This window comes from Pan paniscus, chromosome 6 (assembly GCF_029289425.2).
Source record: "Pan paniscus chromosome 6, NHGRI_mPanPan1-v2.0_pri, whole genome shotgun sequence".
In the NCBI taxonomy this organism is placed as follows: domain Eukaryota; kingdom Metazoa; phylum Chordata; class Mammalia; order Primates; family Hominidae; genus Pan; species Pan paniscus.
The window spans coordinates 53,006,632-53,019,614 of NC_073255.2; positions in this window are offsets into that span (position 1 = coordinate 53,006,632).

Consider the following 12,983-nt stretch of genomic DNA (forward strand, 5'->3'; position numbering starts at 1 on the left):
ATAAATGAGGAAGATTTGCAGGCCTTGAAGGAATATGAACTGCTCAACCTTGTGCCCAGGCATAACCCAAAGAACACCGTCCTAACCATCCTAGGGGTAAACATGACCACAGGTTGGTGCCACACAGCCAAGATACAGCCATTTAGAGCTAGCCAGTAAATACCCACTCGCTGTGCCCATTCAGGGGCATGTCAATCAGTACTGTGTGATATACTGATGTGGTTAGACATTTCCTTGGTTATCCATCACATATCTCTAGTGCTATTGAGCCATGTATCTTTGGTGTGATTCTTTCATTCCCAACTTAAATCTGACCAAAAGAGGAGGTAAGCCAGCTAAAACAGTCCCGAATTTGTATTATACCATCCCCAAATTCAGTTGCTTTATCTCTCAGTTGGGTCAGTGCCAGCATTAAAGCTAATAAATTGGTCTCTTTTACTGAAATGCTCTTCCCATGTGCTTTGCTTTGTATAGTATTATTAACAGGCCAGTGATGCACATCATCCTTTGTCATGCTAGTATGAAGCAGCAATCATTGTTCTTGAGAAACATGCATATATTTCTGACATTCTATCTAATCTTGTCTTTGGAAAGGAGATATCCACCATGGCAGGCAGAACCACTGGAGAGGGGCATGAGGCCACATACCCAACAAGTGTTTTTCTGTAATCTGCTAGCATGGTCCTGAGCCCACTGAAAGAAGAGGTTTGCTATGGGCAATAACTGTTGATAGTGGCAAGAAAGCCCAAGAACTAGGGACATAAAAACAAAAAAAGAAATTTAGTGGGAACTTGCAAAGAAAGATATTCTCCATCTACTAACAATTATTAATGTTAAGCATTTATATAGATACAGGACTAGTCCAGTGTCTTAGGAAAGCTGCCTATCTCAGATGTTGTCTTTTTCTCATTCTTGTTGGTTCTGGAGAATTTTTTTAGATCACCAGTTTGAGACAAAGTTCAAATTGGTGAAGTGGCTTTCTTTTTTTCTTCTTCTTCTTTTTTTTTTTTTGAGATGGAGTTTCGCTCTTGTTGCCCAGGCTGGGGTGCAATGGTGCGATCTTGCCTCACCGCAACCTCTGCCTCCCGGATTCAAGCAATTCTCCTGCCTCAGTCTCCCGAATAGCTGGGATTACAGGCATGTGCTACCACGCCCAGCTAATTTTTTTGTAATTTTTAGTAGAGACGGGGTTTCTCCATGATAATCAGGCTGGTCTCAAATTCCTGACCTCAGGTGATCCACCCACCTCAGCCTCCCAAAGTACTGGGATTATAGGCGTGAGCCACCGTGCCCGGTCGAATTGGCTTTCTTTAAATGGGTGACATGAGTCAATTCCTTTTAGCTTAGTGGCATGAGGATTGGTTGGGAGCACCTGATAATTCCCTTTCATCTTGGCTGGAGGAAGTCTTTTAAAAGATCTTATTTCCAACAGACAAAATCTCCTGGTTGAAGTCCATGGTCCTAGAATTTTTCATCCTACAGGAGGTCAGTGTGGAAAGAGTCTTTTACAAAATTATAGTTTCTAGTTGGCTGCCTTATAAAGCTGTTGCAATTAGACAACATATTCTCTTTTAATATCATAGATTCACGGTTTTCTGGAAATAATTTCATAGGTCTGCCTGTTGTAATTTCAAATGGAGACAGTTGGTGTTTACCAAAAGGGGTTGATTTTAGGCAAAGTAAAACCAGTGGAAAAGGTTTCAGACAAGGAATTCTACAAAGCTCAGTAAATTTTTGCCAATTGAGTTTTGATTGTTCTATTTGTGTTGAGGGTTAAACTCCAATCTTTTTTCTTCTGTTGTCCAAATTCCTACCTAAGAGATTTGGGGAGTCATGCACTACACACCATAAAGTCTCCTCAGAGGGCTTATTTAACATAGCCTGCTTTCCATCCTGACTCTGGCATAACATTACATGACAGATAAGGAAAGAAATCAAAATATTTTAACTCCAAATGTATTTCCTTGCCATATTTTGAAATTATCCTACAAAATCATCTCTTGAAAAACCTATGTTCTGTAGGGAATCCCCTTTTCCTTTCCAGGCGTTTTTGCTGATCCAGGAGAGAATCAGCTAAGCATCTGGCACCTTTTTAAGTCTGATAAGAATCATTTACAATCTATTCTCTTTGAAGCCCACTACCTGGAGGATTCATTTGCATAATAAGAACCTTGGTCGGCTGGCCACAGTGGCTCATGCTTGTAATCCCAACACTTTGGGAGGCTGAGGTGGGTGGATCACCTGATGTCAGGAGTTCAAGACCAGCCTGACCAATATGGTGAAACCTTATCTCTACTAAAAATACAAAAATTAGCCAGGTGTGGTGGCACATGCCTGTTATCCCAGCTACTTGGGAGGCTGAGACAGGAGAATTGCTTGAACCTGGGAGGCTGAGGTTGCAGTGAGCCGAGATTGCACCACTGCACTCCAGCATGGGTGACGGAGCAAGACTCCGTCTGAAAAAAAAAAAAAGGAACCTTGGTCTCCACAACCCCTTATCTTAACCCAGACATTTCCTTTCCATTGATCCCAGGTTTTTAAATAAAGTCTTTTAACCAATTGCTAATCAGAAAATATTTAAATCTACCAATAACCTGGAAGCCCCCCACACCCACCTTGAGTAGTCCTGCCTTTTTGGACGAAAGCAATATACATCTTAAATGTATTTGATTGAAGTCTCATGTCTCCCAAAAATGTATAAAAACTAAGCTGCACCCCAACTGTTAATGGTGGAGGGTCTCCAGGTACTTGGCATCTTGAACAAAGAATTGGACAAAATGCACAAACAAAACAAGAAAGGAATGAAGGGTTTTATTGAAAATGAAAGTACACTCCACAGTGTGGGAGTGCGCCTGAGCATAGGGGCTCAAAGGCCCCACTACAGAATTTTGGGAGGTTTCAATATCCTCTACTTGGGGGTACACCCTATGTAAATGAAGAGGACGAAGTAAAGTTACAAAGTCATTTACTTGGCCTACACCCTATGGAGAGGCTATTTCCTGTCATAGCTAGTGTTGAATCAGCCTTATGTTTGCTGCCTCCAGACCCTATTTTCCTGCCTCATCTCCCCCATGAGAGATGTGATGAACCCAAAGCCCAAGGTCCTGAAGTTTTGTTGTAGTGTGGATGGCAAGGAAAGTCTTTCTCCAATGTTCTCCAAAGATCCAAACCATAAAAAGCCTTTTTACTTGATGAAAATACACTGCAGCATAATAATCTACTGTTACAGCATCAGCCCTCTTGCATGGGAAAGCTTTACAACCAGAAAACATGCATTGAAAATAACAATTGAATGAAATCCCTTTACAACATTTAAATGGCCCACACCAGGTATTTTCTTTTTCTTTTTCATTTCTTTCTTTCTTTCTTTTTTTTTTTTTTGAGACAGAGTCTTGCTCTGTTGTCCAGGCTGGAGTGCAGTGGCACCATCTTGGCTCACTGCAAACTGCACCTCTGGGTTCAAGTGATTCTCTTGCCTCAGCCTCCCAAGTAGCAGGGATTACAGGCATCTGCCACCACGCCCAGCTAATTTTTGTATTTTTAGTAGAGAGGGGGGTTTCACCATGTTGGCCAGGCTGGTCTTGAACTCCTGACCTCAAGTGATCTGCCCGCCTTGGCCTCCCAAAGAGCTGGAATCACAGGCGTGAGCCACCATGCCTGACCAAATGTACATGAAGTTTTAATTGTTTTCTCAGGAATATGGGGTCAAGCATTGGTTATAAACTATTTTAAACAATTTCAGTGTCAGCTGGCTTAACATGAAAATCTGACAAAGTATTTTCTTGGTATTTAATTAATTTTTGGGTTAGTAGCTTTATACAAAGAAATTTGGTTATTTCTGTGGTTTACAATAACTTAACCTAATAACCATAATTATAATTGATAGCATATACTATTTTAGAAATCCCATACAATTTTGGAACATATGTTAGATTATTCACAAAAATATAACCTAAAGAAGATTGAACACCATTTTGGCAATCCCATGTACCTAAACATGTCAAATAATCCTGTTTACCTCTTCTCTGTATGTTTTCAGGGCCCTCTGATCCATCCAGAAAGCCAGGCATTAGGAGAGACAATTTTGAAACTGAAGTTTTATTTTGGAATTCCATATTACCATAAATCATTTATTTTGCCAAAATGATGACTCAGAAATTATAAAGAAGCAAAAACCTTTTATAACCTTTTACAAAAAGGGCACATTCTACTGTTTTTACATGCCTTGTATGTGAAACTGTTTGTAGTAGTCTTAAATGCATGTTACAATGGTAACTCTTAGCAATTTTCACTTTAGTGTAAAACCTAGTAAGTTATGTTCTGATAAGGTTTGACTATTTCCAGCATAGCTGGAGCATGGCCAACCCCACATGTTCCTAGGCCTTATCTAGCTGGAAAGCAGGTGAGTTAAACAATTTTCAAAGGCAAAAAAAGCAGCCTATGACCTTAAAGCATATAGCAAACCTAATATTTCAACATAATTTAGACCACATGTTTATATTTTGAAGACAATTGTATTTTACCAATAATCTTTAAAACCCTCTTTTTTTTTAAGACAGAGTCTCGCTTTGTAGCCCAGGTTGGAGTGCAGTGGCATGATCTCAGCTCACTGCAAGCTCTGCCTCCTGGGTTCACACCATTCTCCTGCCTCAGCCTCATGAGTAGCTGGGACTACAGGCGCCCACCACCACGCCCAGCTAATTTTTTGTATTTTTACTAGAGACGGGGTTTCACCATGTTAGCCAGGATGGTCTCGATCTCCTGACCTCGTGATCCACCCGCCTTGGCCTCCCAAAGTGCTGGGATTACAGGCGTGAGCCACTGCACTCGGCCCTAAAACCATCTTTATTTCCCAAAGATTGCTAAAGTCATGTAAGCTAAAAGGCATTACATTTTCTACATTTCTGACAAAATATTTGATTTAAGCTCGTATTGTTATTAAACCAATTAATTTAGAAGTATACAGAGGGGATAAACAGTGACTTTTTCTTTATATTTAATCAGTTTACACAGACAGAAAGAGGCCAGAAACTGACTGGTGAGAAATTCTCACCCTTTTGCTGGCATGCCAGGTTTCTGGGTTCTCTCTCCCTAAGCAGCCCTGGCAGCCCTGGCAGCCCTGCTTGACTGTATGCAAAAAAACACATTGTCATGAATTAAGAATATTCACAAATAGTTTACAAATGTTGGAGAAATTAGGCAGAGGGAGAAATATGACTCAAATTCTATTTATGAAAGTATACTCAGCCCATTTAAAGTATCAAGAAGCCTAAAATCCAAAAAGTTAGTTTATAGCTGGTGTGCTCCATCAATTCCTGCAGCTTGACAAAAGTAGCTTATGAATTCCAGGTAAATGAAATGAATGATGACTTGCTGGAAATGCCAAGGAAACAAAATAACTATTCATGGAACCAAATAAAAGCCTTCTACTAGAAACTAAAAAGCATCAGGGTTTTATATATATGGATACACAAGCAAAGCCAGAGGAGAATAAACAGCAAATGAATGAAAACTAGAAGCAAAAACAAATAAACAGAAAACCAATCCTAAATTTTCCTACTTAATTTACCCTGGAGGCTACAGTGTTACCTAGGGCCCCCCAAAACCCACATAATAAATATTTTATTCCTGATACACAATTCAATACCCTTAAATTCACCAATATCATTATACTTCTGTGCAATCAAGAAGATGGATTACTTGAGGTCAAGAGTTTGAGACCAGCTTGGCCAACATGGTGAAACCTAGTATCTACTAAAAATACAAAAATTAGCTGGGCATGGTGGTGTGTGCCTGTAGTCTCAGCTACTTGGGAGGCTGAGGCAGGAGAATCGCTTGAACCCGGGAGGTGGAGGTTGCAGTTAGCCGAGATCGAGCCACTGCACTCCAGCCCGGGCAACAGAAAAAGACTCCATCTCAAAAAAAAAAAAAAAAAAAGAAAAAGAAAAAGAAAGAAATCCTCTTTAGGCACATGACCAATAAGTACTCTAACACTAGCCACACAAAACAGTAACCATAGTGTGAAACAATGCAAGCGTGTATGTGAAATTTGGCTTTACACTAAATCCAGCTTCATGTTTAACTATATTAAAAAAAGAATTGCCAAACTGCTGATGCATTGTACAATACTTTTTATTTTATTTTAATCAAGATTAAGAGATTTAATTATGAAAATGCTAATTAGCCAAATGTTTCCAATTCTTTATCAGGTTTTAAAGAATATTTTATTATTTAAACTTTTTCCACATCTTTCTCCCTGTTTAAAAATTCCTTACTACGTTGTTTCATAAATAACCTTTTGAAAGCTCTGTAATTTGAGCTAACTTTTAGATAACTTCTGAATAGGCAAAATTATTTTTTTTCCACTAATAACCCTTTCTGGCACATTTTGTATACAGAATTACGTGTTAACTAGAATTGTATCCCTAGTAACCTAAAACTTTAGCAAAACTCTAAAAAGCAAGAAATCCTGAACTATTAGATATGGGCATTTATAAATAAGAACAATTCCACAATTTTAGAAACATATTTCCCTATATTACAACCCTTTCTTAATTGGAAATGACCCAGATATTAAATGAATGTTAAAAATAACTTTAAGATTTTAATTTACACAAAAAGTTTACCTAAAACATTTATCCCATTCACTGTACTTATTTTTTTTTACTTTTAACAAGGGAGACATGAGATATCAATCAACATATGTAAAATGAACATTGGTTCCATCTGGAAAGGCAGGACAACTAGAAGCTGGGAGGGGGTTAGGGCTTCCAGGTTACAGGTAGGTGTGAGAGGAATGGTTGCATTCTTTTGAGTTCCTGATGAGCCTTTCCAAAGGAAGGAACCAGATATGCATTTATTTCAGTGAGACTTTGAATAGCTTGCTCCAAGCAGCTACCAGCTTGAATTAACACTGACACTTTAAAATATCTAGCAAAGACAAACATAAAATTCAGACAAAATGTATGTTGACAATTCTGAAGGCATTTCTATTTTTATTCCACCAATAATTTTAAAGCTAGCTTGTTTAGTAAAGGTATACTTTAAGTCACATGAACTTGAAATTCTTAGACTTATTTACTTAATTTATGAGTGCTCTTTTACTTATAAGCCAATTTGATAGACACAACATATGTACAACAGTGTACATACAAATAAACACATCTAAACATGTATACACATACATAAATGAAGATCCAATAGCTTGGAACCTTAGCCATGAGATAGCAATACAAGCTTGCTGGTTTGACTTTGCCCCAATAGATAATCCAATGAAGGCTGTGACCAAAATTTCAGATAAAGCAGTCTCCATGGCAGTTTGATTTTTTTTTTTTTTTTTTTTTTTTTGAGACCACATCTTACTCTGTCACCCAGGCTGGAGTGCAGTGGCATGATCTCGGCTCACTGCAACCTCCGCCTCCCAGGTTCAAGCCTTTCTCATGCCTCAGCCTCCTGAGTAGCTAGGACTACAGGTGCCCGTCACTATGCCTGGCTAGTTTTTTGTATTTTTAGTAGAGACGAGGTTTCGTCATGTTGGCCAGGCTGGTCTCAAACTCCTGACCTCAGGTGATCCACCCACCTTGGCCTCCTAAAGTGCTTGTATCACAGGCATGAGCAGTGATCCCAGTGGCCTGGCAGTTTTATTTTTAAAGGCCAAACCTCTCCAGATTCCAAAGAGCACTGGGGCCAAACCAAGCCAAAGGAGGGCGTCACACGTGAACCAGGCCCCCTGCTTAGAACGGCAGCACAAAAGTCTGGATACGTACAATGCTATTCCACTTTCCATTCAACAGTAAAATCCAGATTCCAAACAATGTTGGAGCCAAACAGCATTGCAACTGTGAGAGAAAATTCTAAGGAGGGTTAATACTAGACCTCAGAACCTCTGACGAGAGCAGCCCTTTTGGGCAGGCTGAGGTCTGCTGGACCCCCGGGAGCGTCTTCCTGTGGGGCCCGATCTTAGAGTGCCAGACATCTCTGGCCTTAGGTGGTTACCACATGCAGGTTTTCCCCGCCAGAGCCTATTATGAGCTTTATAAGAGCAGACATGAACTGTAATGTGAAGAACTGGATGCCGGGTGGGCCTTTTTGTTCCTCAGCCAGTTGAGTATGATCAGGGAAAAATTTAGCATAGGAAAAGAAGGTTTACGTCCCCTGAAACATGTGCGAGTTTGCTCCAAGCTGTGCTTCATGTAGGGATCAGGGACCATGCGTGGAAAATATTTTAAAAAAGTCCTTCCCCCTTCGGGGCAGGGCAATTGTAAATGGCAGCTGAAAGACCGACAAAGAAAGAAGGGGGGAAAAAAAAAGAAAGAAAAAGACCCAAGTTCCTTAAGCCAACCAGGAGGTGGCAGTCAGGCTTCTCCACATGGAAACCCCTTAGTTTCACTGGCCACGGCCAGAAACCTGCAGTTGCTTCCATGTTTAGGCGCTGCCCACCAAGGGTCCCAAGTTGAAAAGGAAAAGAGAGGGAGAGAGAGAGCCCCTGCATGGAGCAGAAAGGAAAGGGAGAAAAATGAATCCCAAACTTTGGGCTTACATCTTCCTCCTGGCTGGCTGAGCAAAATCTGCTAATGGTGGAAGGTGTCCAGGCTCTTGATGTCCTCAACAAAGAATTGGACAAAATGCACAAAGCAAGGAAGGAATGAAGGGTTTTATTGAAAATGAAAGTACACTCCACAGTGTGGGAGTGGGCCTGAGCATAGAGGTTCAGAATTTTTGGGAGTTTCAATATTCTCTACTTGGGGTATGCCCTATGTAAATAAGAGGATGAAGCAAAGTTACAAAGTTATTTACTTGGCCTATGCCCTACGGAGAGGATTGTGGGAGATTGGTTATAGTGGTGGGAAAAATGATAGGGAAAGGGCGCAAACCTTCTGAAAGGTCGGAGATTCTGCAGAGCCCATGGGAGAATAGCTGAAGGCAGCTGTTGTATAACCCTGATGCAGGGGGCAAGGAGTAGGTACAAGGGAATGCAGGCGAATTTATCATAAACAGGCTTGTTTACTTATGTTGACCAGGAACTGACCTTTGATCATCTGCATGCCTGACATTCTCTGAAAGGGGAACAATAAATGTTAACTACCTACAGGTTGTGTTTGCTCCAGGCTTTTGGCATTATGCCTGCACTGAATAAAAGCAAGCAGCTCCAGCTTCTCTGGGCTGCTCTCTGGCCACTAGAGCCAGGCAGTCACCTAGCTGCTCTTACACTGCATGCCTGTGTGTGAGCACTCATTTCATCTGTCAGCCAGGGTCTGCAGGACAGACCTGGCAGGAGGTGCCCCGTGTGAGGAACACTGCAACGGATCACGACAGAACCCTCAAAAATGAAAGTGAAGTGACTGCGCAGTAAATAATTGGTGCCTGCTGGGGATTGATTTCCAAGTTTGAAGGGATTTTCAAGCTGGGGTTTCATCATGGGACAACAGTTATCAGCTTAACAGCAACAGTATATGAAAGTGTTGAAACCGCTGATTAAAGCTAGCAAAGCCTTGCTCTCAGAGTCCCAATTAAGGGACCTAATGCAAACTGTTGTTTTCCATAATCCATCATTCTCAGAAGGCACACTAGACTTAAAGCTCTGGGAACAAGTAGGAAAAATTCTTAAATAACATTATGTACAAGGACAATGAGTCCCAGTAACATCTTTAACGTTATGGGCCTTAGTTAGGGCCGCTTTGGCCCTGCTTTACACAGAAGAGCATAAAAAGGGAGGGGAGGAAGAGCCATCATCTACTTTACCACCTCATCCTCCTCCCTCAGCCCTGCTGTTACCAGGTAAAGGTGCCACACAGGAGACAGATTTTCCCTGAGCCCCCTCCCTCAGTTAATTGGAAAAAAGACAAGGGATACACTATAGTTATGGGACCCTGTCTTAAGCAAGTGGCATTAGAAGGGGAGCTCTTGGCTTGCCTGGTGATGCAAGATCAACAAGGCAATGGGGTACATGAACCCATTGCTTTCAACACTTATAAAAAATAAGAAAAAGCATTAGAGAAAATGGAGCCACTTGCCCATTTACAAGGGGATTAATTGAGGCCATAGCAGACAACTACCATATGACCCCTTTCTGATAATAGCCACTGTTGTAATTTCTCCCCTACCCCTGACATGGCTCCAATTTGGGACATGACAAGATCCAGTTTGGGTAGAAAAGTGGCCTTAAAAGGGAGACAAGTTAACAATGATCCCACGAATTAGTTGAGGGACAATTAACAGCTGGCCATATAGAACCATCAAACAGCCCTTGGAATTCATCCATTTGTGTCATTCCCAAAAATTCTGGTAAACGGAGACTTTTGTATGACTTACATGCTATCAATGCTAATTTGCAACCTATGGGGCCCCTTCAACAGGGGGTCCCTTCCCCTGCAGTGATTCTTTGAGATTGGCCTAGAGTCATTATTGACTTAAAAGACTGCTTTTATGCTATTCCCCTTGCAGAACAGGACAGAGAAAAATTTGCGTTTGCAATACCAGCTATCAATAATGAAAGGCCAGCTCACTGATTTATTGAAAAGTACTTCCTCAAGGAATGTTGAACAGTCCTACCATGTGTCAGTATCATGTAAATCAGACTTTGCTCCCCAGTAGAAAAGAACTTCCTAATTTCAAGATCATCCATTATATGGATGACATTTTACTGGCAGCCCTAACGGAGCCAATACTTTTGAGTTTATATGCCTCTGTCAAAAGGAATACACAGTTAAGAGCTTTAATCATAGCACATGAAAAGGCACAGATGTCCTCCCCTTGGAAATATCTTGGATATATACTAACTTTCTGGTCAGTAAGACCTCAAAAGGTTAAATTGAATACTAACAATTTACATACCTTAAATGGCTATCAAAAATTATCAGGTGATATTAACTGGCTTCACCCCAACTTGGGCATAACTACCGACAAATTACAGAACCTGTTTTCTATCTTAAAGGGCAATGCAGCCCTGGACTCCCCCAGGTATTTAACCTCTGCTTCAAAAACAGAAATTGAGGAAATAGAGCAAGCTATTTCTCAGAGGCAACTAGATTGCATAGACCCACAATATTCAGTCCAATTATTTGTATTTCCTACTAAACAACAGGATTAATAGGACACCTTCAGATAGTACTCTTTAATTATGCAGGCCATATAGAACATCCCCTTCGCTGATGAACTATTCCAATTCTTATCTCATACTCCTGTAGTTATGCCTACAAAGGTAGTTCACTCCCCCATACCTAACACTTTAATGCTTTCCACTGATGGCTCTGGTAAAAATGGAAAAGCAGCTTTCTGGTGGGAACCACGTAACTCCCTTACTCGATCTGGATTTACTAGTACTCAGAGAGCTGAGGTTGGAGCCCTAATATTGGCTCTGGAAACCTTTTCCACTCAGCCCATCAATGTTGTTAGTGACTCTGCTTACTCTGTTTATTTATTCTAAAACCTTGAAACAGCCCTCATTAAGTCCACTCTTGAGCCCACCCTGTGCATCCTTTTTCTTTGACTTCAGCAATTGCTGGGTCAATGGACACATTCTGTTTTTATCACACACATTCAGACCCACAGCTCGCTGCCCGGTCCACTAGTTCACGGCAATGATCAAGCAGACCTGCAGGTTATAACATCACTGCTTGGCCAAGCCACCCAATCACATCAATTTTTCCACCAAAATTGGAGAAATTTTTCTAAACAATTTCAGTTAACCTAAAGACTAGCTAAACAAATTATCCTGCAGTGCCCAGATTGCCAGCTCACAGGCAAGTCCCCTTCCTCAACAGGTATCAACCCTAGGGGACTAGAACCAAATCAGTCATGGCAAACAGATGTTACGCATGTCCCTGAATTTGGAAAACTAAGATATGTACATGTATCCATGGATACCAATTCCCACCTAATTGCTCTTCCTGGAGAGTCTGGCCGATATGTCATTAAACATCTTCTTCTCTTTTGTGTTTATGGGGTTGCCCACAGAGATTAAAACTGATAACAGTCCAGCTTACACCAGCTCACAATTTCAACAATTTTGTCACACATGGAATGTCCAACATTCCACAGGTATCCCATATAATCCCCAAGGACAGGCCATAGCAGAACCTGCCCACTCTACCCTTAAAAATATGCTCAGAAAACAACAAAGGGGGAATATGAGTAAGGACCCTGCAACACTATTGGCACAAGCCTTATTTACCCTTAATTTCTTAAATTTAGAGGATAAGTTTCAATCAGCTATAGAAAAGCACTTTGCAAAAATCACTCAAGATATAAAACCTTCATTTTATGGAAAGATGTAAATAGTAATGTATAGTGTGGTCCAAATGATTTGCTAACGTGGGGAAGAGGATATGCTTGTGTGCAGACCCCCTCAGGTCCTCTTTGGATTCCAGTATGATGCATCAAACCTTACCATGGTGTGGCTAGAACCCAACCTGGTACCAGAAATGAAGGAAATGACCTTGCAGGACCCACAGCCCTGGATGATGCAGCTTCCTCGGGCAACACAGACCCTGGACATTTTGCTGAAGAAGATAACTCAGGAGGCTTAGCAAATCCTGCTCCAGACACAGATACCATTCACTCCAGATAATTTGTTCCTTGCTATGCTTTCTGTTGTACATTGCATCTCTCATAGGGTATTAATCTTTTTTAGTCTCTTACTTTGCCTGCTACCTCTACCTGCTACACCCTATTGGGCCCATCTTCTAGATCTGCCTTTTTTCCGCCCTGTTACTTGGGCAGACACTCCCTTCCCAGCCTCTAACAACGTGAATGATTGGCTGGGAGGGACTGACATACCACCGATGTGGTCGCTCAGTAATGGCACACATTGGACTGAGGTGCCAACACTACATATCGCTCTTTGATTTGAAAAGAATAATACTGATTATACTCATGTTTGTCTTATGTTATTTACTGGTTCTAGGATGCAAAGCCGGAACACGAGCTGTAACTGCCGCACCAGTCAAACCTGTCACTGTGCACATCAACAAAACCTGATGCAA